We start from the raw sequence: 15,972 nt of genomic DNA, 5'->3' as shown, positions 1-15,972 counted from the left end.
CTAATGGAAATAAAATAAAATGAAAAACAAATAGAAAAGTAAATGAAAATGAAAGAAACAGAAAAAGGAGAAAGAAAAAAATAAAATGTAAAGCAAAATAAATGAAAAAGCGAAAAAATAGAGAAAGGCTTAGCTGTAGCGTGTGTTAGTAAGAGGCGCTGTAGCTAACGCAGCTGCAGTGCGTTTCGAGGACCCCCGCTACAGAAACAGAAAAGGAAATAAAAAAAAGAGAAACTTACATATGTATAGCATTAGTGCGTTTTGGAAAAAGCGCTATAACTACCTTAGCTATAGCGCGTTCTGCGAAACGCGCTACCGCTAGTTTTGACTTAACCAAAAAACCGTTTCCCCCCCAGCCACCACTTGCCCCCCAAATCTCTCGACCCACCCCGCCGCCGTCTTCCTGATTCGTCGTCGCCCCACTTCGACTTCGTCTCCTGCCGACGTCGACGCCCCCGGAGCCACCAGAGCCGTGCGCCGTCGACGCCATTGGAGCCGCCCCCAATGCCATGGAGCCGCGCAACCTCATCAACGCCACCGGAGCCGCCGTCGACGCCACCGGATCCTCCCTCGCCAGAACTGCCTCCCTCGCCGTCACCGGAGACGCCCCTGCCTCCCTTGCCACCACTGCCTCCCTCGCCACCACCGGAGCCATCCTCTGTAAGCCCCCACCCCTCTTCTCTCTCTCTCATGCATAGGTTAGCTAGTTTAATTATGTTAATTATCTAGGTTAGGGCAAAAATTTAGTTAGGGCTTTGACAGAGAAGTAGTTATGTTAACTAGTTTAATTAGGTTAATTACCTAGGTTAGTGCAAAAATTTAGTTAGGGCTTTGACAGAGAACTAGTCAGGTTAACTAGTTTGATTAGGTTAATTATCTAAGTTATTTAGGCAAGTTTTATTTTAAAGATGATCCCTTCCTACACTTTTATTGTTGATTATATATTTTCATTGAAGTGGTCATGTTGTTTGTGCCCAAGTGGCTTTGTTGTTTCAATGAAGCTGAGTGGCCTATATATATTTTGCGGGAATGTTGATTCATTTCCGTTCCGGCAAATTTCAGGTTCTCGATTTGTCCACTTTTTAGCAAAGGTCATGCCGAAATTTTCCGTGAATTTCGGCATGACTTGTGCTACAAACTAGGACATATCGAGTGCCCGTGTGATTTGCCGCACCAGGAAGGAGTCAATGTTCCTGCAAAACAATAGGCCTTTTTATGTCATTATTCATTTTATTAGGTCTAGAATTAATTTACTAGATTTAATCATAGGAAACATGGCTAGCAACGATGAAGGACAGGGTTCTGGTGATTGCGACGACGCCTACCGGGCGGCAGACGAATTTTAGTAAAGAAGTTTAGGAAGAGAGCGAGGAAAGGAAAAAAAAGCTGTTTCTATGATCCAGCCGCCTCAGCAGCCTCGGCTTCAGGACTGTATAGATATCCCCGGTGCGGATAAATGGCATATCCCCGGTCAACCAATCCTACCTGCAACAGCGCTACGAGCCATATTCGGCGATCTAAAGAGACTTCATGACGATGTGCTGCAGGTAGAGAAAGACCTCATCGCCTCGAAAGATCCAGGATACCCACTCTACGTGGTTAACGTTCCGCGGCAAATGTCGTACGTCGACAGCTTCCCCGCGGATAAGTTCTTCCTCCGATTCGATTACATATTCGACATGTTTCACGTGAAGAAGCTGGATTTTACGTTTGTCCGCCTTTATGCCTTGCACATGAACTACATCATCGGGGTTGAGCAGATATCTCATATCTATGTCGCTGACCCGTACTACATGCACGAGGGCTTCTTGGGAGTCTGCGCAAATCACCGTGAATACGCGAGGGATTACATCGTCAATTTCATGCTCGCCAATAAGGACAAGGAGGCGATTCTCGTGCCTTATCATCCCGTGTAAGTCATCCGCGCTGCTATCCTTCCTTCGATTTCAATCATCCATTTGCACGGTGGAGGCTAATTAATTTGAGGACTTATTTTGCGCAGCGGCGGGCGCGCCGTCCTCATCATCCTCTACCCCTGATTCTCCCACGCTCTTTACTTGGACTCGTCGAAGAACATTCACAAAAAGGATTACACCCACATCAAGGATGTTCTCGACAGTGCTATGTTTTACTACCAAGCAAGGGGTGGAGAGGTCAGGGACAAGAAGAGAAGGGGCGGCAGGGTCGCCTTCGGCCATAAGACCGACTTCTGCTGCATCCAGCAACCGAACAATTCTCTTAATGATGGATTCTATGTCCTACACCACATGCTGGAGTACAGACGGGATCACCAGAACCTTCGCATGTCACCTAGATCCGGCGATGCCCATATTCTGCAATGAGCAAACGACATAGGAGATATCGAGGATCATCGACTTCGAGCTGAGTTATATAACATCCAACGCGAACTTGCCCAAATCATCATGAAGGAGGTCGTCGGAAAAACAGGGATGTTCTACGGAGAAGGACAAATGTCGCGGGAAGACGTCCGAACATGGATAGCCTCTCAGCGTCTCGACCTGAAGCCTTTCACTAGGCTCGGGGACTATCTCCCTGACTTGGATGGATGGAATGACATGTTGGAGTGATTGTCGATATATGACAATGTGTCCGTTTAGTCCATACTTTCTGTATGACAAAACTTTGAGTTATGCATGGTGAAACTTTATTTGTGATGTAATTAAACCGTCCTCCTCCTCGACTAGCGGAAATCACTCTAGTTAGGGCATTTTGGGGTACGATGAACTTTGTTATTTATGCTTATGATATGTTGTTTTTATTTTTGCCAAGTCTGTCTCTTTCTGTTGCTCAACTATATATGTTGCATATCATCGACTCATGTGATGATGCAGGTGCATAGATCATAGATGGCGAAGAAGTGCTATGCCAGGAGTATATATACGACAAGTGGCCGGAGTGTCAGGCCCTTCCGGTTTCCGAGCGACAGGCAGTAGTTAGTTTAGAGGTTCATGCTAATGCGAAAGAGGGATACGAACTCATCTTCTCAAAGTGATAGCTCTTCTCGCGTATATCATTGTTTAGATGGATGACGATGTATTTGCATATCATTCAAGACTTGTATCGCTATTTTCGAGATGATGACGAGAGACCACTTTGTGTTGGATGATGATTATGATGATGACATGATTTGATGAGACTAATTGTATGTATATTCTATGATTACATTTGTATGTGTATGATATGCTAAAGATTATTGTATAAAGCCTATTCAAATACAAAACAAATATGCAAGAAAAAAACTAATAAATAAACTAGTAGTAGCGAGGGGGGAAATTTAGCAGTAGCTCCGCATTGTAAGTAGCGCGTCCCAGCAAATAGCACTGCAGATAATATCAGTAGCGCCCTTTACCAAAGAGCGCTACAGCTATTCATGTATAGCAGTAGCGTGGGACAACCGGCGCTACCGCTATACGTTAGCTGTAGCGCCTTATTAGTAGCGCCGGTGCCCACGCTACTGAGAGGCCCAAAACCCTCGCTGCTGGTAGGCTTTTCCCTACTAGTGAGAGGGGTATTAATATGCATAATGGATCTGAACATATGATCTTCCACCAAGTAAACCAACTAGCATCAACTACAAGGAGTAATCAACACTACTAGCAACCCATAGGTACCAATCTGCGGTTTGGATACAAAGATTGGATACAAGAGATAAACTAGGGTTTGAGATGAGATGGTGCTGGTGAAGATATTGATGGAGATTGACCCCCTCCCGATGAGAGGATCGTTGGTGATGACAATGGTGATGATTTCCCCCTCCCGGAGGGAAGTTTCCCCGGCAGAAGAGCTCTGCCGGAGCCCTAGATTGGTTCCGCCAAGGTTCCGCCTCATGGCGGAGGAGTTTCTTCCCCAAAGCTTTCTTATGATTTTTTCCTCGACGAAAGACCTCATATAGCAGAAGATGGGCATCGGAGGGCCACCAGGGGGCCCACGAGGCACGGGGCGCGCCCCCCACCCTCGTGGCCAGGGTGTGGCTCCCCTCTGGAACTTTCTCCGCTAAGTATTTTTTTATTAAATCCAAAAAGGACTTCCGTGAAGTTTTAGGACTTTTGGAGCTGTGCAGAATAGGTCTCTAATATTTGCTCCTTTTCCAGCCCAGAATCCCAGCTGCCGGCATTCTCCCTCTTCATGTAAACCTTGTAAAATAACAGAGAATAGGCATAAGTATTGTGACATAATGTGTAAGAAAAGCCCATAATGCAATAAATATCGATATAAAAGCATGATGCAAAATGGACGTATCAACTCCCCCAAGCTTAGACCTCGCTTGTCCTCAAGCGAAAACTGAAATCAAAAAATATGTCCACATGTTTAGAGATAGAGGTGTCGATAAAAATAAAATACGGACATGAGGGCATCATGATCATTCTTAGAACAACAATACATATTTGTCATATGATCTCTTATGCTAAAGTAACAATTCAATCACAATTTCAAGTATGAATCATAAACTTTATTGAGAACCAACAAACTCTAATCTCAATCATTGAGGCAATTGCAATTTATCATAACATAGGATAGAGTCAATATAAGAGCTTTTCAGCAAGTCCACATACTCAACCATCTTTTAGTCTTTCACCATTGATAACACTCACGCAATATTTATGGGTGTGAAGTCTTAACCGGACATAGAGAAAGATAGGGACTTATAGTTTTGCCTCCCAACGTTTTACCTCAAGGGTAATATCAACAATAATAGTCATGAAAACTCACATCCAATTAGCTATACATATCTGGATCTTTCCAACACATTGTGCTTGCCAAAGGATAAAATGTAAAAAGGAAAGGTGAATATCACCATGACTCTTTGCACGAAGTATAAGACAAGAATAAAAGATAGACCCTTCGCAGAGGGAAGTAGAGGTTCTCATGCGCTTTTATGGTTGGATGCACGAGATCTTAATGCAAAAGAACTTTACTTTATATTGCCACCTGTGACATGGACCTTTATTATGTAGTCCGTCTCTTTTATTTCTTCCATATCACAAGATCGTATAAAGCTTATTTTCTCCGCACTAGTAAATCATACATATTTAGAGAGCAATTTTTATTGCTTGCACCGATGACAACTTACTTGAAGGATCTTACTCAATCCATAGGTAGATATGGTGGACTCTCATGGTAAAAGTGGGTTTAGGGATGTTTGGAAGCACAAGTAGTATCTCTACTTGGTGCAAAGAAATTGGCTAGCATGAGAGGGAAAGGAAAGCTCAACATGTTGGATGATCCATGACAATATAATTTATCTCAGATGTAAGAAAACATAATCCATTACGTTGTCTTCCTTGTCCAACGTCAACTCTTTAGCATGTCATATTTTAATGAGTGCTCACAATCATAAAAGATGTCCAAGATAGTATATTTATATGTGAACCTCCCTTTCTTTATTACTTCCTATTAATCGCACTGATGACTAAAACTATGTTTGTCAACTCTGAACAACTTTTATTCACCATACCCTTTATATGTGAGCTCATTACTCTCCATAGGATCCATATGATCTCTTTATTTCTTTTTATTTCTTTCTTCTTTTCTATTTTATTCCCTCAAGATCATAGCAAAATAATCAAGCCTTTGACTCAACACTAATCTTTATTATATATAACTCACAGACTCGATTACATAGAACGATCATAAAGAAAAACTCACAACTAGATCATACTAAAACTTTATTCTACTAGATTAAGATATCATCAAAAGAATCAAACTAGGAAAAACGGTAAAGATAAAAGTGATGGTGATACGATACCGGGGCACTCCCCCAAGCTTGGCAGTTGCCAAGGGGAGTGCCCATACCCATGTGTTTATGTCTCCTTCTTCGGGGGTGGTGATGTGATATTCTTGGCGATGATGCCCCTCAAGATACGATTCTCTTCTTCAAGCTTATTGACTTGCTGCTTGAGGCCCATTATTTCTTTTTGGAGCTTGCCAGTGACGGCTAAAGCTCCTTTCACCCATGGATGTTGCATAGCTGCGGGAGAACAAGTAACACTCTTTTTCATATTTTCATAAGAAAGAAATCTAACATTGGAAGGGACGACCGAGTTTCGAATGGCTGAGCTCTGTAGTTCCCCAACGTGAATCCAGATCGGAAACGAGAAGTAACTTCTTGATCCTCTTCCATGGCATCTATCCTTTTCAAGTCGGCCTCCATCTCTTCTTCCGTTGATGGCCCAAAGTGGTAAGCATCACTATTTGCTCTTGGTCCCGGTGTCGGATGAGACACCCGACTCTCCCCGACCAACTCTTGAGAAGACATCTTGCTCCGAATCTGCAGGAGAAACAACTCGAAACAAGAACAAGAGATATTTGCGTGATACGGTGGTCAAAACCTTCGGGAGATTATATAGTGAATTTTTACCGACCAAAAGAAGTATCGTGCAAGAAAATGGAGTCCGGAGGGCACACGAGGTGCCCACGAGGCAGGGGGCGCGCCCAGGAGGGTAGGGCGCACCCTCCACCCTCGTTTCCTTTCCGGTCTGCTTCTTATTTTCCTATTTTTATATATATTCCAAAACAGAGAAATATTGCCATTAGAACTATTTTGAAGTCGGTTTACTTACCGTACCACGTACCTATTCCTTTTCGGAGTCTGAGACGTTTCGGAAAGTGTCCCTTATGTATTCCTCCGGGGTTACGGTTTCAATAATATTAGTTTCAACATTTATGGGATTACCTGAGATATAATGTTTGATTCTTTGACCGTTCACAACCCTCGGATTTGTGCCTTCGAAGTTGTTGATTTTTATGGCACCGGAACGATAGACCTCCTCGATAACGTAAGGACCTTCCTATTTAGAGAGAAGTTTGCCTGCAAAAAATCTTAAACGAGAGTTGTATAACAATACATAATCACCTACATTGAAATCACGTTTTTGTATCTTTTTATCATGCCATCTTTTAACGTTTTCTTTAAACAGCTTGGCATTTTCATAAGCCTGGGTTCTCCATTCATTAAGTGAGGTAATGTCAAAAAGCTTCTTCTCACCAGCAAGTTTGAAGTCATAGTTGAGCTCTTTAATAGCCCAATATGCCTTATGTTCTAATTCAAGAGGTAAGTGACATGCTTTTACATAAAACATTTTATAAGGAGACATACCCATATGATTTTTATATGCAGTTCTATAAGCCCATAATGCATCATCAAGTTTCTTTGACCAATTTTTTTTAGATCTATGAACGGTCTTTTGCAAAATTAATTTAAGCTCTCTATTACTCAATTCTACTTGACCACTAGACTGTGGATGACATGGAGATGCAATTCTATGATTAACATCATACTTAGCAAGCATTTTACGAAAGGCATCATGAATAAAATGTGAACCACCATCACTTAGTAAATATCTAGGGACTCCAAACCTCGGGAAAATAACTTCTTTAAGCATCTTAATAGAGGTGTTATGATAAGCACTACTAGTTGGAATAGCTTCTACCCACTTAGTAACATAATCAACAAGAACTAAAATATGTGTATGCCCATTAGAGGAAGGAAACGGTCCCATATAATCAAAGCCCCAAACATCAAATGGTTCAATAACATGTGAATAATTCATAGGAATTTCTTGACGTCTACTAATATTACCAATTCTTTAACATTCATCATAAGACAAGACAAACTTATGGGCACCCTTGAAGAGAGTAGGCCAATAAAAAATGGATTGCAATACCTTATGTGCAGTTCTATCTCTAGTGTGGTCTCCTCCATAAGACTCGGAGTGACACTTGCGTAGGATCTGTTCCTGTTCATGCCCAGGTACACAACATCTAATAACAACATATACTCCTTCTTTATAAAGATGTGGGTCATCCCAATAGTAATGTCTCAAATCATAGAAGAACATTTTCTTTTGCTAGTATGCGAAACTAGGTGGTATAAATTTAGCAACAATATAGTTAGCATAATCAGCATACCATGGAGCAGTACGAGAAGCATTTATGACATTTAATTGTTCATCAGGAAAGATATCATCAACAGGTAGTGGGTCATCAAGAACATTCTCTAACCTAGACAAGTTGTCTGCAACGGGGTTCTCAGCTCCCTTTCTATCAATGATATGCAAATCAAATTCTTGTAGCAAGAGAACCCATCTAATAAGTCTAGGTTTAGCATCTTTCTTTTCCATAAGATATTTAATAGCAGCATGATCAGTGTGGATAGTTACTTTAGAATCAATAATATAAGGTCTGAACTTATCACAAGCAAATACAACTGCTATAAATTCTTTTCTAGTAGTAGCATAATTTCTCTGGGCATTGTCTAGAGTTTTACTAGCATATTGAATAACATTTAATTTCTTATCGACTCTTTGCCCTAGAACAGCCCCTACAGCATAATCACTAGCATCACACATAATTTCAAAAGGTAAATTCCAATCAGGTGGCTGAACAATAGGTACAGAAATCAAAGCTTTCTTAAGTACTTCGAATGCTTCTACACAATCATCATCGAAGACAAAAGGAATATTTTTTTGTAATAGGTTAGTTAGAGGCCGATAAATTTTTGAGAAGTCCTTATTGAACCTCCTATAAAAACCGGCATGACCAAGGAAACTTCTTATACCTTTGATGTCCTTCGGACACGGTGATACGTCTCCGTCGTATCTATAATTTTTCATTGTTCCATGCCAATATTCTACAACTTTCATATACTTTTGGCAACTTTTCATACTATTTTTGGGACTAACATATTGATCCAGTGCCCAGTGCCAGTTCCTGTTTGTTGCATGTTTTTTGTTTCGTAGTAAATCCATATCAAATGGAGTCCAAATGGGATAAAAACTGACAGAGATTTTTTTGGAATATATTTGATTTTTGGGTAGAAAAATCAACGCGAGACAATGCCCGAGGGGGCCACGAGGCAGGGGGCGCGTCCAGTGGGGCAGGCGCGCCCTGGTCCCTTGTGGCCACCCCGTAAGGCGGTTGATGCCATTCTTTCACCGCAAAAAGCTAATATCCGGATAGAGATCGTGTTAAAATTTCAGCCCAATCGGAGTTACGGATCTCCGGTAATATAAGAAACGGTGAAAGGGCAGAATCTAAGAACGCAGAAACAGAGAGAGACAGCTCCAATCTCGGAGGGGCTCTCGCCCCTCCCATGCCATGGTGACCAAGGACCAGAGGGGAAACCCTTCTCCCATCTAGGGAGGAGGTCAGGGAAGAAGAATAAGGAGGGGGGCTCTTTCCCCCTCGCTTTCGGTGGCACCGGAGTGCCACCGAGGGCCATCATCATCACCGCAATCTTCACCAACAACTTCACCGCCATCATCACCAACTCTTTCCCCCTCTATGCAGCGGTGTAACCCCTCTTTTACCTGCTGTAATATCTACTTAAACATGGTGCTCAACGCTATATATTATTTCCCAACGATGTATGGCTATTGTCGGTGTCAAAACCGGCGGATCTCGGGTAGGGGGTCCCGAACTATGCGTCTAAGGCGGATGGTAATAGGAGGCAGGGGACATGATGTTTACCCAGGTTAGGGCCCTCTTGATGGAGGAAATACCCTACATCCTGCTTGATTGTTCTTGATGATATGAGTATTACAAGAGTTGATCTACCACGAGATCGTAGAGGCGAAACCCTAGAAGCTAGCCTATGGTATGATTGTCTGTTGTCCTACGGACTAAACCCTCCGGTTTATATAGACACCGGAGGGGGCTAGGGTTACACAAGGTCGATTACAAGGGAGGAGATTTACATATCCGTATTGCCTAGCCTGCCTTCCACGCCAAGGAGAGTCCCATCCGGACACGGGACGAAGTGTTCAATCTTGTATCTTCATAGTCCAACAGTCCAGCCAAAGGATATAGTCCGGCTGTCCAGAGACCCCCTAATCCAGGACTCCCTCAGTAGCCCCTGAACCAGGCTTCAATGACGACGAGTCCGGCGCGCAGTATTGTCTTCGGCATTGCAAGGCGGGTTCCTCCTCCGAATACTCCATGGAAGATTTTGAACACAAGGATGGTGTCTGGTTCTGCAAAACAAGCTCCACATACCACCATAGAGAGACTAGTATTTCCACAAATATAATCTGCTGACACATTTTGACAACATGACATCACGCCATGGCCCTGTCATCATTCAAACTGTTTTTCTCAACCAGCACCGCACATATCGCGAGGCAGTTTTCTTGACACGTCTTGTCAAAGCAGAGATCGCGTTTCCCTCATTACGGGATTCTCATCAATACGGACGTGGGTAACCCAACCGCGCCATCAATTACGACGCTTGGGGAATAAGCGATTTTGCCAGGCAAGTGGGGAGGCGCATCGCCTCCTCCACCCTTATAAAGGGACGAAGATTCACTCTTTTCACCCACGCCTTCTTCCTCCTTGCTTACCCATTCCCGCACACTTGAGCTCTAGCGCCCAAGCTCGGGGTTCTTCTTCTCAAACCACTCCAAGTATGTCCGGAGCAGGAGGCAAGTGGATGATCTCCTCCGTCATGGAGGAGAACATCAAAAGGTTATGGGAAGCCGGATATCTGGCCGCGGATATCGCGCACCGGCTGCCAGATGCGGGGCAGATCATCCCAATGCCCAAACCCCATGAGAGGGTAGTTTTTCTTACCCATTTTGTCCGCGGACTGGGATTTCCCGTCCACCCGTTTGTCCGCGGGCTCATGTTCTACTATGGGCTGGATTTTCATGATCTGGCCCCCAATTTCATCCTCAACATCTCGATGTTTATCGTCGTGTGCGAGGCCTTCCTCCGCATCAAGCCCCATTTCGGCCTATGGTTGAAGACCTTCAATGTCAAACCGAAGGTGGTGGTCGGCCAGCAAGCGGAGTGCAGAGGCGCCATGGTGAGCAAGATGCCTAATGTCACCTGGCTCGAAGGCTCCTATGTGGAGACCATAAAGGGGTGGCAATTGGGGTGGTTCTACATCACCGAGCCGTGCGACACCAACTGGGCGGCGACCCTCGAATTTCGATCCGGAATCCCCACACGGCTCACCTCTTGGAAAGAGAAGGGCCTGTCCTGGGGTTCTTCGGTAGAGCTGACTGGACTCCAGACCTGCATTAGGAACATGATGAGCGAGAAAATCAAGCTCGTCAACGTGGTCCAGGTCATGCTCTTCCGCCAGATTTTCCCATGTCAACGACGAGCATTCAATTTGTGGGAGTTCGACCCGGCCAAGCACCAGACCCCGCGAGAGCTCTATGACACGACGCACGAGGACGTCTGGAGGGTGCTGTTCAAGGGCGTTGAGGTACCTCCTTCCCTCACCGAGGACCGTGGACTCAGCGCAAAGCGCCGCGCCAATCCGGTAAGTTTTTATATTTCACAGGGTATCCATTTTCCCCAGTTTAATCATGTGTGGGATCTAAGCCTTCTGCGCCTTTGACAGGACTGGGTGAGGACAGTGGAGCAGATTGATTGCCACGCCCCCCTGCCGGAAGATCCTGCAGATGCTCTCCTGATAGAGATGCTGGTTCCGGCACCTTACGAGGTGCCGGTGAAGAAGGCCGCGGGGACCCGAAAGGGTCTCTGGCGCAAGGTTGTATCGGACTCATTGTCCGATAACTCCAACGCGCCCTCCTCCCAGGAAAACGAGGAGGAGGAAGAGGTAAGTTCTCCCCCTCCAGCCAGGGGAGACAAGAAAAGGAAGGCCGACCCAACCGGGGAGGCCGAAGGGTCCAAGAAGGGCAAGACCCTTCCTCCGGATTGCTCCACGGCGGCCGCCTACAGCAGCGACGAGTGGCTACCCAGGGTCAAGCCCCTGCCGAGGAAGTAAGTATACGGACACCATAGTAATTCATGGTATGTTTTACTGCACTACTTCTCTTCATGCCGAACATGATTATGCAGTCCGTCCCGAGCTCATCTCGACGTATCTTCGTCGAGCGGTTTGTTGGACTCGTCGGATATGAACAACGGTTCTCTTCCGACCGCCTCCACCCCTTGCCCTGTGGACAACGTGGAGGTGTTGTCTCAACTGGCCCGGGCCAAGGGGAGGCAGTCCTGTGGGGCGCCTCGAGGCGAACTTCCGGACGTTGGGCGCAAAGGGAGCCGGACTCCCATGGGCTCCAGGTTCGGCCCCAGCCGAACAATGCACCAGAATCTTCGGTGGTTCCGGACTCCGGTGGGCGACCACCCGTTAAGGGGGGCAAGCCGCTCTTGCCGGTGTCCTCTGTCTATCCAGAGGCACCGAACAATTTGCTGGAAGCGCTTCGCGCCGCTTACATAGACGATGAGCACCGTACTATCATGAGTGCGGTGATCGAGAAAGTTCAGTACACCAAAAACGGACTGACTGAAGCTTGCACCAGCCTCCTAATAGGCTTTGAGGTAAGCAATCAAAATATATGAAAATATTACAACATAGATAGTAGCCCCTGATGCTCTATTCGGCGTTTGAGTAGAAAGGCTGGATAGAGGATCAAATGATGACTCAGGAGTCTAATCAGAATATATCTATGTGTATGTGCAGGCTTCGCTGCTGGCCGCTGCCGCACGTACTGCGGAGGTCTCTGCGCTGAAGCAGGACCTGGAGCGGTCCGAGAACGAGCTTGGCATTACCAAGAGGTAGCTCGAGGAGAGCAAAGGTAAGGAATACCTTGTCTATATGAAATAAAAGAAGTTCGGGTGTAAAGTAATAGGATCATCATGAATTTCCCAGGGGCCACGACTGAAGTGGCGACCCTGAAGAAGGCGCTGTCCGAGGCCGAAGACAAAGTGGCCGAGGAGCGCATTGAGCGGGAGAAACAAGAAGCCCGAGTGGGCGAGGTGCAGCGAGAGCTCGAGGCTCTCGCCAAGAAACACGAGTCCTTGGAGCTTGACTCTAAGACGCGAGAGTCTGAGCTTGAGAAGGCGCTCGAAAGCGCCCGGAGCGCCAAGGCTGAAGCCCACAAGGCCCTCCAGGAGATTAATGCGGTGAAGAAGATAGCCACGGGTAAGGCATTCATTATGCAAAGCAAGCATGTGAAGGAAACTTTCCTTTTTCTTACCCGTGTTCGGAGCTCTCCAGGAGCGTTTGCAGATCTTCCCCGCAGTGTACTGGATGCCGCAAAGTTTTACCGAGCTGAGGAGGGGAGCTCGATGGAGAAGTTGTTCTGGTCTCAGTATACTGGGATCGAACACCCCGTGACTTTGAGCGACCAGCTGAAGCAGTTGGTCGAGCTTCACAATGCGGCCGAACAAGCCATGAAGGGCCTTATAGTCCGGATGTGGCCTGGCGAGCCCCTGTCCGGCAGCTACTTCAGTCTAGTGAGGCAGCTCGTCAACGCCTGCCCATGGCTTGAAGTCATAAAGCGGTCCATCTGCATCGAAGGTGCGTGCAGGGCTTTTGCCCGGAGGTGCACTGGGCGAAGCTGGACACCGTGAAGCTGGTGACACTACAAAAAAAATACACTTCCGTGATGATACGTGTTTGTCACAGTAGGTCGCATTTTCTGTCATGCATTTACATCCATGACGATTTTATGACAGAATCAAGATAGTCATACCTGTGCTGTCGTAGAAGTGTTCCATGACATTACCAAAATTATCATCACTGAAGTGTCCACTTCCATGATGATAAATCGCGCCTCACAGAAGTGCTTTCATCAAGGGTGACCGACACATGGCATCCACCGTAACGGAACGCCGTTAAGCTATCGGGTCGGGTTTTGGATCCGATAACCCGTTAACAGCCCCGACCAATGGGGATTTTCCACGTGTAAAATCATCATTGGCTGGAGGAAACACGTGTCGGCTCATCGTTGGGACAGATGTCATCCACTCATTGGACAGAAGGCGCCTATGATACGTCGACACGTGGCACGGCCCAACAGAGGCCCATTCCTGTGAAAAGGCCGGCCCATTTGACTTGGTCAAAAGGTGGCGGGCCGGCCCATGTAAAGCCTATTAACGGCCTGTTCACATATAGCCCATTTACAGCCCGCTAACCCAAGGCCCGTTACGCCCTATCTGAATTAGGCCCAGTAGCGTCATCTGGGCCACCCAATATGATTCCAGCCCGTTTTCACTTCTGGCCCATGTATGGCCCATGACGTCTTTCCGCCCATATGATGCCCTATGTAACTCTCGGCCTATTAACGGCTTGTGGTGAAACTGGCCTGTAATGAACAGTGTATCACTTTACACCCATTAACGGCCCATGGTGAAACTGGCCTGTAATGAACAATGTATCACTTTATACCCATTAACGGCCCATTATTTAGTTGGGCCGTTTCCAGCCCATGTTATCTTTTGGCCTTCTCAGAGCCCATTTATTCTTGGGCTCATTTCCAGCATTCGTTTACTTACGGCCCGTTACTGTCATTTTCTGCTTGTGGGCCAAATTCAGCCCGTGGTTATAGTCGGCCCGTTTGTGGTCCGTTAATACGTTGGGCCGTTTTCATAGCGTCATCAAATACGGCCAATTAACGATGGCCCGTTATGGTCGGCCCATGAACGGACGATTCCAACTCTAGCCCATTTACGGCCATAATGCGGTCTGTTTGGCCAATCGATCATACGGCCCGTATAAGGCCCATTGATGAGACGACCTGCAGAAGGCCCATTGTTTCTACGGCCCGCAGAAGGTCCATTGTTTCTACGGTCCATAGAAGGCCCACTATTTCTACGTCCAGTAGGAGGCCCAGTGTCACTACATTAAATATTAGCCCATGGTTATTGTGGCCTAGTTTTAAAAAATAGGTTATTGCAGCCACTAGCTAACCGCAGAAAAAGAACTGCAATGACTACAAGCAAACAAATAAACAAGACAACAAGGAAATAAATAAGCAAGCAACTAACGCTAGGCTATCACGGCTATTACACATATTACATCCACTGGGCATCAAAGTTCGCCACCAGTGCAAATATAGGGAACAAAGCAGCATATCATATACACTGGTTGTCAAAGTTGGCGACCAACACAAATAAACGCCGCAACAAAAGAAATCCAGAACTGAAACCACTTCAGAAGATCTCAAGAAACAATATCCTGGGTACCCATAATGCTAGCAAGATGCTTAGCAAGCTTATTAACTTTCTCTTGTTTGGCGCTTAAATCCTCCAGTGCTTGCTGTTGCACCAGAAAATATGCATCTAATTCTGCAAGTACTTCCTCAGTCCTTAAGCTTCCTGTCGCAGCACATCTGAGCGATGTCTTTCAACTTGAAGTTGAGACTCAAGAAGACGAACTGATTCAGGCAGCAAGTTCGAAGAGCTTGTGCCAGCAGTAGTGGCCAGTAACTCGAACACTACATCAAGACAGGAATTTTGGGTTCCCTCACTGTCGTCAAGATAGTTTTTATCAGCTTTCTTGGAGACCAACAGGGATGTCTCACTATCTTGAACCTTATCTGCATTACTTCCTTTACCATTGGATAACGCGGTACTATTCTCCAATATTTTGTCCGCATTCTAAAAGAGAAACAAGCAGACACATCACATGTTTACCATGTTGTATATGAAACTCATTTTGGTAAATGAGTTCAGTAGTAAAGTGGACAGGATAACAACATGAAACAAACATATATCTATGTACCATGGTCACTTTATGGTCTATATCATTCTAGTTTTTGTTGCCAAATCAAGATAGAGACACAGTTCAAATAATATTTGTTCAAGACAAAGCAGAATAGGCAGAATATAAGTGTGGGTAACTATAGAGCAATAACAACACTTGTAATGTGCATGACATAAGAACATAACTCTTTATTCAATTGAAACTGAAGTCAACATAGAGCAGGTTACAACAGCAAACCAGTTAAAGAAACAGGTTTAAAACATACCTGTTGTGCCATTGGAGTTTCAATTCCATCCTTCAAATTTGAAAATAGTTGGTATGAGTAAATACAGTAATGCAAGAGCAAAGGAGTATGAACCATAGCTACAGAACCTGACCTGAGAACAAATCTTCTTCTCCTTTAAGCGTTGAGTTGGGATTCGGAGTGGTGGTCCTCGTGCTTTGGTCACTGCAGTTCCCTTACTAACTGCTTGTGTTTGGGTGCTCTGTGGTGG

Source organism: Triticum urartu, chromosome 5 (genome assembly GCF_003073215.2).
Source record: "Triticum urartu cultivar G1812 chromosome 5, Tu2.1, whole genome shotgun sequence".
Classification (NCBI taxonomy): Eukaryota; Viridiplantae; Streptophyta; class Magnoliopsida; order Poales; family Poaceae; genus Triticum; species Triticum urartu.
This window is presented reverse-complemented; position numbering follows the sequence as displayed.